Genomic DNA, 11,502 nt, shown 5'->3' with positions numbered 1-11,502 from the left:
GAGGGGCCACACTTGGGGGAGAGAAATCGGATTAGACAGCACCAGCGGAGGGGCCACACTTAGGAGAGAAATCGGATTAGACAGCAGCAGCCTTCGCTGCTGTGAAACCAGAGAAGAAGAAGAAAATCCTAATCCAGCAACTATTGACAGCAGAAGGAAAAGGAGACCAACAAGGATTGATTAGGGCAAAGAGGGGGACGTGAGAGCTCAAGGGAAGGGAACTTCCAGAACGACAACAAAACAGGATAACTTTCTATTTCCTTATTCTCTTTTCTCATTCCATCAATTTTACATGATTGAGATGCAAATTCCTCTGTTTAATTTAGTTTGTATGGAGAGCTTGTTGGATCGATATGACAACCCTAGAAGGGGTGAACAGGGTTTCAACAATAATTTTTTTTTTTTTAATAACAATAAAACTTGACACCATGCCATAAAAATTAACAATAATTTTGAATTTAAATAGAAAAAGAAATTTAAATAGGAAAAGGGTTAGAAAATATAACACCTTATTTTTATAGTTTTCCGGTCAAACTCGATATACTCCACTACCCAAGCGCCTCTTGGAAATTTAAATAAAACTTTTTGACTCTTTCCTCGGATCAGAGCCCGAGCCGAACCGCTACACCGCTCCTTTTACGAGTGCAAGAGCAAACTCAATCCTTTCAATGGCTCAGGATCAAACTGGGATACCGTTTTTTTTACGAGTTCAAGAGCAAACTCAATCGTTTCCACGGCTCAAGATCAAACCGGTACAACTGTCTGAAATCTTATAGAAACACACTACAACTCTCTGAAGTAATAGATTTACAATTTTCTCACAATACAATAGATCTCTCTCGAGAATAAGATAAACAAGAAATAGAATTTGAAGCTTTGGAGAGAGAAACAATGGAGGTTTTTAAACAAAAATTTTAGATCGAAACACATCACAACTCTTTGAAGTAATAGAATTACAATTTTCTCGCAATACAATAGACATCTCTCTCAATCTCTCTCAAGAATAAGATAAACTAGAAATAGAATTGGAAGCTTTGTAGAGAGCAACAATAGAGGCTTTTAAAAAAAATGTTAGATCTAGAAAACTATGGAAATTGTGTATTGTGTTCTATGTTGTGTGTGTTGTGTTGTGAAAAATATGTAGAGGTGATGAGAGAAATAAAATGAGGCTTTTAAACAAAATAAAATGAGGCTTTTAAACAAAAAATTTAGATCGAGAAAACTATGAAAATTGTGTATTGTGTTCTATGTTGTGTGTTGTGTTCTGAAAAATATGAAGAGGTGATGAGAGAAATAGAATGAGGTCTTTAAACAAAAATTTTAGATCGAAAAAACTATGGACATTGTGTATTGTGTTTTATGCTATGTGTGTTGTGTTCTGAAAAATATGAAGAGGTGATGAGTTTAAATAGTGATGAAGTTGAGAAAACTATGGAAATTGTGTATTATGTTCTATGTTGTGTGTGTTTGTTTTGAAAAATATGAAGAGGTGATGAAGTTGTAAAAATAGGAATTGATAGGGACCAATAAAAGGTGAAACACGAAAAATAATATTTATTTATTTTTAAATTTATCGTAAAAAATTATAGACCACATGTTTCATTTAAGTATACGTACGTGTATATATATATATATATATATATATATTTAAATACCATTATCTCGACAATAATGAGCCAAGTATGTAATAATATAATAAAAAAAATATTAATGAAAAACACGTGGGTTACAAAGTAATTAGAAAGTTTTATAATTCTAATTGAAATATTATAAATGTAATTTAAATAATTTTAAAATTCAAGAAAATTAGTTTTCATTCAAATAGTAACCACTTTTATTTTAGTTTAAAGGAATTGAAAATTCCACCATTTGTTACTCTACCAAAGTTATAAATGTCATACTTCGATTGGTCCATGATGTCAATTTTGCCCGCTGGTCCGTCAATTTTGTCACCACATCATTAATTTTGTCACCACATCATCACGTCAACTATCTTGTTTTGAATTTGATTGGTCCATGATGTCAATTTTGTCGCTACATCATCACGTCGGGTATCTTGTTTTGACTGAAACTTCTCCGTTTTATATCTAATTTGAGTGAACCAAAAAAGATGTTCAAATCGTTATTCCCAACCTTACACTGTGAACAGAATACTGAGAATTGTTAATAATTGAAGGTAGGTTTGATATCATCCGAACATCAATTAATTAATTAACCTTGGTGTTTATAATGTATTTGAGCTTCAACTGAAAGATGATATCATCACTATCATTTACTTAATAAAAACTATTTGTTTTCCTCTCGACTAATCAAAATCGTAAAGAAACAATATGATTTCCTCGTTGATTAATCAAAACTCTTCAGTGACTACAAACTAAGAGACGTATCGTCACTATCATTAACTTAATAAAAATTATTTGTTTTCCTCTTGACTAATCAAGATCGTTGAACAAAGAAATTACTAGACCTAGTAATCACTATCATTATATTAGAGAACTGTTTGATTTCCTCGTCGACTAGTCAAAATCGTACAGTAAAGAAATCATAAGACCTGTCGTTCGTGACTCTTAATTAATTGTAGAAACTATTTGATTTCCTCAACGAATCAAAATCCTAGGTGATTACGACTTTTATTATGATTAAAGAAGGAATCCTTTGATTTACTGAAAGATAAATCAACGATTCATTTATTTAATAAACTATTTAGTTTCCTCTCGACGAATCATACTCGTAGCAATCACTATCAATATTAGTGAGTTATATTCCTCGTCGACTAATAAACGACATTGAAGAAACTATAAGACCTAGCATTCAAGATATTCAACTAAAGAGTATTTGATTTCCTCATCGAAGAATCAAAATCGTATAGTGATTACGAACTATGGAACCAAGAGATCACGATTACCGATTAAAGAGGAATCGTTTCATTTTCTGAAAGATTTCCATCCGACATACCTGATTGCTTGTGATTCGTGAGCCACCGATAAATTCCAACCACTAACTCGTCGCATTTCTTGTTGAGAAAACTCAAAGGCCGCGCGCAAATTTCGCCTTCTTTAACTCTCCTTCAAGTTCCCGCTCTTGGTTTATATAGAGCTTTACGGGAACGTTTGCCAGTTGCGTTTTATTTACAGAGGAGAAAATGGTAAAAAAGTATTGCGGTAATTCGTCTGATTTGCACGGATGTAAACGACGCCATTTACTAACAGTCTGGACTGGGTCATACTATTAAAAATTAATGGGCTCAAAGAAGCCCAAATACATTATAAACACGAATGTATGTTAGGATCGCACAACAACGCACACGCTCGATCAAGATGAACACAAAGAATAGGATAGAGAAAATTGCAAGAAGAACTCTGGCTAAAACGATTTTTTTATTGATGACTTCAGGTATGTACAACAAGAGAGAGTAGAAAGAATAGAAAGTTACATCTCAAAGCTCTACCGGACGGGATATATATATAGTTCAATTTACTATATATAGCTTTACCAGATTTAACCATCAACTATATATAGCTATTTACTATATATAGCTTTACCCGATTTAACCATCTACTATATATAGCTATTTACCATATATAGCTTTACCGGATATAGCTTTACCAAATATAGCTTTATCGGATAATAACCGTTGACCAAGCTATAAATAAGCATCAGGCTCCATAACCTAACAATTCTCCCACTTGGAGACTGATCTAGTCAACCAAGAATTTCATTCTCAAACGACCATGAGCATCTTCATGGTCTTCAAGGCACCATATCAATTGAGGCTTTGCACAACCTCAATATTCCAACATCAACACATTTTGTCAACATGTTTGTTGGATTCTTTGCACCCTCTATCTTCTCCAAACACATCACCATCTTTCACTAACCTGCAAGTGAAATGGTATCGTCTTCTGTGTTTTCTCTTGAAATGATAGACAGGGTTCCTTCGTCAACTGTTTGACACTCTGACTATCTCTGTAAAGAATATCTTCGTGCTACTTCTTGCCCATTCTTCCAGATAGTCAGTCATTCATATCGTCTTCTTTCCAGCTTCAACTATTGCCTCGTACTCAGCCTCAGTACAACGCATTTTTTAAGCCTAGACGTCTCATCATCCATGGCTTGCTCCCACTTGGTTGTATCCTCCAACTATAGGGCCTCATCAAAGGGTTGTGGTTCCCTTTCATCAGCAACAGATAGTGTAATGAAGGTACGTGCATATTTAGTACTCTGATAGTACAAGATGATCGTCTCAACACCAGTTCAGGTGTCACTTGCTCCACTGCTGATTCCTCCGCAACAACCTCAGGAGTTTGTTGAATATTTGCTACAAAATCACTTGGTGATTTTCTCCGCAACTCAACCTCAACTCTCACTTGCTTTGTTGTCTTGGAACCTTGCTTCACATCTGGTTCCTCAGAGTAGTCTTAGGAGTTTCTTGAGTATCTGCTACAACATCACTAGGTGAGTTTCCCTGCAACTCAAGCTCAACTCCCACTTGCTTCGTGGTCTTGGAATCTTGCTCCACATCTGTTTCCTCAGCAGTCGTCTCAGGAGTTTCATGAGTATCTGCTATAACCTCAGTAAGTGAGTTTTCCTGCAACTCAAGCTCAACTCCCACTTGCTTCATGGTCTTTGAACCTTGCTCCACATCTGGTTCCATTTCCAACCGCACTTTCTTCAATTCTCTGGCGGTCCTTGTGAAGCTAACTTGTTTCTGCTTGCTCATAACGTAGTTCTCACAACGACCTACATCAGCAGATTTCAGATCTTCTAAAACTCCTTTCACAGCCAGCCTCTTCATTCCTTTCGCGCTCATAGGTTCAAGTCTATTGTGCCGTAGACTTGAATTTAAAGCACTCTCAGCAACTATGTTCATACACCCTGCAGTGGTGTATAGGGTTCCAGATTTTGAGCCACATGCTACCACCGTAGCACCCTTCATAATCTTCCACGAACCCTTCCCTAACTTTGTTGCATAACCTATGTTGTCCAACTAACCAATAGAGATCAGGTTTCTTTATAGACCAGGAATATATCTGAAATCATTTAATGTCCACTGATTTCTTGCCGGAGTTTTTATGCAGACATCTTCTTTTCCTTTAATCTCCAAATCTTTGTTGTCGGCAAGATACACCTTCTCGAAATTTCCAGACTTGAAATTCCAGAACAACTCTTTATTTGGAGATGAATGAAAAGATGCACCTGAATCCAAAATCCAGGATTCAATCAAACTGTCCGCGCTGAGGATTAGAGCATCCCCAATGTCTTCTGTTGAATTTATAGAATCATCATCATCTCCAGATTTGTGATTCTGCTTCCTCTTTGGTCTTGTACAACCTGTCCGAAAGTGGCCTTTTTCTCCACAATTCCAACACGTTACGTTTTGTCTATTTGGATATTTTTCTCGGTTCTTTGATTTTGATCGCCCTTTGTTTGGGCCCTTTGGTTTACTTCTTCCCCTTCGATCAACACTTAGAGCATTGCCGGATGAATCTCCAATTTCTCGTTTGCGAATACTTTCGCTGAGAACTACATCTTGAATTTCACCAAACTTCAATTTATCAGATCCTCAGGAACTGCTGATTGCGGCAACAACAGTATTCAATGACTCGGGTAAGGATGACATCAAAATCAATGCTTTAATTTCATCTTTGAAATTAATTTCCACCGAACTCAGTTGACTTACGATCATGTTGAATTCATATATGATCAGCAACACGTTCACCTTCAGACATCTGTAGATTGAACAATCTATGCATCAAGTACACCTTGTTCATAGCCGACGGTTTTTCGTACATATTCGACAGCGCCTTCATCAGATCTGACGTTGTCTTCTCCTTGATAATGTTGAAAGCCACGTTTCTGGATAGCGTCAACTGGATCATCCCTAAGGCTTGTTGATCCTTGAGCTTCCACTGTTCCGTGGTCATGGTATCCGGCTTCACCCCCAACAGAGGTTCGTGAAGATCTTTCTGGTACAGATAATCTTCAATCTACATCTTCCAGAAACCGAAATCGGATCCATCGAACTTCTCAATTCCAATCTTTGAACATTCCATCTTTAAAGATCGTGGTGAATTTTGTCTAGCTCTGATACCAGTTGTTAGGATCGCACAACAACGCACACGCTCGATCTAGATGAACACAAAGAATGGGATAGAGAAAATTGCAAGGAGAACTCTGGCTAAAAGGATTTTTTTTATTGATGACTTCAGGTATGTACAACAAGAGAGAGTAGAGAGGATAGAAAGTTACATCTCAAAGCTCTACCGGACGGGATATATATATATAGTTCAATTTACTATATATATTTTTACCAGATTTAACCATCTACTATATATAGCTATTTACTATATATAGCTTTACCCGATTTAATCATCTACTATATATAGCTATTTACCATATATAGCTCTTCCGGATATAGCTTTACCAAATATAGCTTTACGAATATAACCGTTGACCAAGCTATAAATAAGCATCAGGCTCCATAACCTAACCATGTATATTTGAATATTTAGATTTTAACATGTTTATAAGGTAGGTTTGTTATCATCCGAACATCAATTAACCTTTTGAGTAAATCCTTGATTGTTCTTCTCTTGATTTAAGAACATACCATCTTTCAGTTGTTTGATTTGAAGTCCAAGAAAGAAACTGAGCTCTCCCATCATACTCATCTCAAACTCATTACACATACATTTGGAAAATTCTTCACATAAAGAAGGGTTAGTAGAACCAAATATAATATCATCCACATATATTTGCACTAATAACATATCTTTTTCTTTAATTTTAATAAAGAGAGTAGTGTTGAGCTTACCCATTTTGAAATCATTCTCAATAAGAAAATTACTAAGTCTATCGTACCAAGCTCTTGGAGCTTGTTTTAAGCCCTAAAGAGCCTTTTTCAACTTATAGACATGACGTGGAAAGTCAAAATTTTCAAATCCAGGAGGTTGTTTTACATAAACTTTCTCCATAATATAACCATTTAAGAATGCACTTTTCACATTCATTTGATATGATATAAAATTTTTGTAAGAAGCAAATTCATGTAACATTCTAATACCTTATAATCTAGCAACGGGTGCAAAAGTTTCTTAATAGTCTATACCTTCCTCCTGACAATAACCTTGAGCTACAAGTCTAGCTTTAGGCATTGCTTGCCTTCGACAACCAAACATCACTTTTGTGGAATTCAATTTTGTTTGACTACACACGTCGCCTGCGCATGCATGTTCAATCGTGCGCAACACAACAACGTTGCTTCTCATTGTCATATCAGTTCCCAACAACACGATCCATGCATCATGATATGATGCATGACCATCTTAGTTTGCTCAAACCATATGTTGGGAACTCACCCATGTGTCGATCATCTCATTAGGACATTTCAAACATTCATCCATCTGGATTCTCTTGAGATCCAGACTCTCCCGTGTACATGCTAAACCATTTATGACATACTTTCTTGATAGCGGGTGCATGATCCAACCTTCGACACATGGGTTGGGGAGCAATATTGGCACACCTATTCCATCTCTTACTTTCTTGTTTCTTTCATCAACCATAGAAAATGTTATCTATTTTAAGATTAAGATCAATCATTAGCTCAGGCATAAATCCTGGCTTGGAAAAATATGAAAATAGGGGCCACATTTTATAGGACAGGGGTAATGTGCCATTGCAACCATATCACAATCCTCACGCAAATCTTGCTAAACATGTCATAATCTAATAATCATGCCAAAAACTTGATGATGGAATATAAAATTTTCAAATGACTCACAGTGTCGAAGGAATCATCATTTTCAAATGACAATTGTGGTCGGTGGCGTTTGTTGTTACAAACCTTGAGGATGTGAATCTAAGAACGATCATTAAGGTCATATATTGTGTGTTCTTCTTCAATGATGGAAGGAGAAGACGCTAAACCGATTGAGGCGGACCCTGATCTTGTAAATTCAGTGTTAGTAGCCTAGACATTGAGTTGAGAAATTCAGTGTTTTTCCTTTGTGGCAGATCTTGTAAATGACCATTTGTCGAAAGACATATCAAAACTATTTACTTTTCGTTAAAGGATCGTCATATCCTTTCTGGCCTCATGTTTGATGTTCACATAGAGAACCTTAACATCTCATCAGAAGCATTCAAATGTCTCCCCCACAACTCTTAGATCTTCTCCAAAAAGATTTACTATGCTCATAGAGGTAAATCTGGAGAAATCGTCAACCTGTACGAACTAGTTTCCAAAACCCTTTCATTGGATCAGATTACTAAGAATTCTACCTGGATCCTTAAATATGTGAGCCTTCCAATCAGGAAAGACCCACAGTTTTCTCAAGTCATCAAACATGATGATGGAAAGCGTAAAAGTAAAATTCAATGAAAATTAAATTTTCTTTCCAAAGGTAAATATTCTTAAGCTCGAGATCTAGTACCTCATGAATCTCGAGATCTCCATAAAAAATCAACATGTCAAAGTCTATGCAAATAGAGCCGGTTTTTTTACAACAAAGAAGTAGTTTTAGTCGATTATGAGGGCAATCCCATATCTCCAACTCAAACCGAATTGGATACTACATCTATCTTCAACCAGATCGATATTATCACAAATGAATTGTCCATTGATAAAGAATTCCTTAAAAATGCATTACAACCTCGAATGATATCCTAAATATCCAACATCAAAATAACTTCTCAAACAAGATTCTCTCAACCATTGCAAGACAAGTTAAGAAGATTGAAGAAAAAATCAAGGAAAAACGACAACAAAAGAAATTAAAAAAAAAAAAACTATTGCAAATATTAATGGCTTGAGATTCACAAAAGTTGAGGAAAGTTCTTTTATTCATACCAACTATTTTAGACAATGTAATTAGTCTCGGCTCAACAGAAGAGGCACTTACTCTGATTGAAGAAAAGCTAAACAATCTTTCAATTTTGATAGAACCTTAAGTAATTAAACTTTTAGTGTCATAATGAACCATATGAGAATGACCTCAAAAATTTTAAAAATGATTTCTCCAAAGAAGAAAAGATGCCCAAAAAAACTAGACCTCATCAACAAAATTGTTAAATTGGAGGACAAAGTCCAAAAAACGAAAGCCCTCTTTCCCCGATGTTCCGTTCGAAGAAAAAACTCAAATGACTCAATCCACCTATGAAGGAACATGCATACATAAGTGGAATATAGATGGTCTATCCGGTCATCTAGTCGTAAATGTAATCAACAAAATGTTGATAGGAGCTAGCGCCTATAGGCTTCGAGGTAAGTTTGACCACGCTATTGCTCAAATTGTAACTTTTGGTTTCACAGGAGTACTCAAGGATGGGTTGGAGAAGCATATCTCCGACGAAGAAAAGCAAAGGATACATAACCATACTACTATAGAAAAAAGAAGTACAAATATAAAAAGTGAAATTGGAATATCTCAAGTTATGGAGAATGATATAAGTGTTGAATAGCCATTAATACCCTTTTATATATTGTCTTAAAGTTTGTCGTAGGAAAACTAGAAATCCATACTGAACGTTTGAGAAAATTCTTATGATTATAAGATGCGAAAAGTTAGCTACTTCTGATGGTACAAAGATATAATTGTAACTAAGGTTATGACAAGATATGATAGTACCCTTTAATTATGGATGATGCACTTCATTGAAGGACTTTCAAAGTATATTTCTCGAAGGATAATTACCGCTCTCAATGAAGAGTGTAAGCATAAGATTCCTTGGAATGAATTCACTTATGGTGATTTAGGTTATGTAATAGCCAAGTCGACCGCCAGCAAATATTGTCTACTTTGGCCCGTTACGTATCGTCGTGAGTCTCACGGTTTTAAAAGCATCTGTTAGGGATCAAAATGATATTAATTAACAAATCAGAGTGGCGCAGCGGAAGCGTGGTGGGCCCATAACCCACAAGTCCCAGGATCGAAACCTAGCTCTGATACCAACAGTAAATAACATTCCCATCTACTACAAGTCAACCTCACGATTATAAATGCATCTATTAGGGATCAATGATATTAATTAACTCTTTTAAATTAGGAACTTCACCAAACTCTTTTAAATACTCTATGGGTGTTGTCCAACTCATGGTTTTTGACCAGTGCATCGTGTAACGGTCATACTTCTTCAAATGTGCGGCCTCTAATCTTGACACGCTCACCAAAAACCTTATGGGGTACTTAATCTACATTCATATTTTTTACCTGGCTTTGTGGCTTTGTTGGACCTTAGGCAATGTTTACCTTCGACATTCAAACATCAATTATGTGGAATCAAAACTTGTTTCACCATACACGCTGCCTATGCATGCATGTTCAATTGTGTACGACACAACAACGTTGCATCTCATCGTCATCTCGGTTCCTCACAACACATCCCATGCATCGTGATGCAATCTCAAGTCTCGAGATAGCTTCTCAAGATAGCTTGACCATCTTGGTTGTGTAGACACATCCCTCGGGACAGTTTGTCCAAGTGGTCTAAGGTGCCAGATTTAGGCTTTGGTTTGAAGGGGCGTGGTCCCACAGCTGTCATTTATTTTCATTTTTTGTAAACCTTCAAGCCCGCTACTAGCACATATTATAAAAACCTCATGATTTTAAAACGCGTCTACTATAGAGAGAGTCTAGCGCTACTCCGACCAGTGCATCGTGTCACGGTCATACTTCTTCAAATGTGCGGCTTTGTGATTTTGACACGCTCGCCAAAAACCTTATGGGGTACACAATCTCCATTCACATTTTTCACCTCGGCTTTGTGGCTTTGTTATACCATAGGCAAGGTTTGCCTTCAACGTTGAAACATCACTTATGTGGAATCAAAACTTGTTTGACCACACACGCCGCCTATGCATGCATGTTCTATCATGTGCGACACAACAATGTTGCATCTCATCGTTATCTCGGTTCCCAACAACACGATCCATGTATCGTGATGCAATCTCATGTCTTGAGATACTCGATCATCTTGGTTTTTCTAGACACATTCGTTGGGACAGTTTGGCCGAGTGGTCTAAGGCACCAGATTTAGGCTCTGTTTCGAAAGGGTGTGGGTTCAAATCCCACAGCTGTCATAATCATACTTTTTCAATCTCATCGTCCGACCCATGCATCGTATTGCAATCTCATGTCTAGAGATAGCTTGACTATCTTGGTTTGTCAAGGCACATACAGTTTAGTCGAGTGGTTTAAGATACCAGATTTGGGCTCTAGTTTAAAATGGTATGGTTTTAAAACTCATCTATTATGAAGAGACTCTAACCCACCAAGATGCCAGATTTGGGCTCTAGTTTAAAAGGGTATGGTTTTAAAACTCATCTATTATTAAGAGACTCTAACCCACCAGTGTCTCGTGATCTTGTCACGCTCACGAAAAATCTAAAGGAGTACTCAATCTCTATTCACATTTTTCACTTGACTTTATGGCTTTGTTATACCTTAGGCAGAGTTTTTCTTCCGCATTCAAACATCCATAATGTGGAATTAAAACTTGTTT

The 11,502-nt window shown here is 36.5% G+C and overlaps 1 non-coding gene across 1 annotated transcript; it reads left to right on the top strand.

Annotated features, from left to right (window-relative positions):
* Positions 1–11,000: 11,000 nt before the first annotated feature.
* On the top strand, positions 11,001–11,080 carry TRNAL-UAG (transfer RNA leucine (anticodon UAG)). The gene has a single exon. It is a non-coding gene; the product is annotated as a tRNA-Leu (tRNA).
* Positions 11,081–11,502: the final 422 nt, after the last annotated feature.

Source organism: Cucurbita pepo, unplaced genomic scaffold (assembly GCF_057944985.1).
Source record: "Cucurbita pepo subsp. pepo isolate OVF unplaced genomic scaffold, ASM5794498v1 scafford_13, whole genome shotgun sequence".
NCBI lineage: Eukaryota > Viridiplantae > Streptophyta > Magnoliopsida > Cucurbitales > Cucurbitaceae > Cucurbita > Cucurbita pepo.
This window is presented reverse-complemented; position numbering and strand designations above follow the sequence as displayed.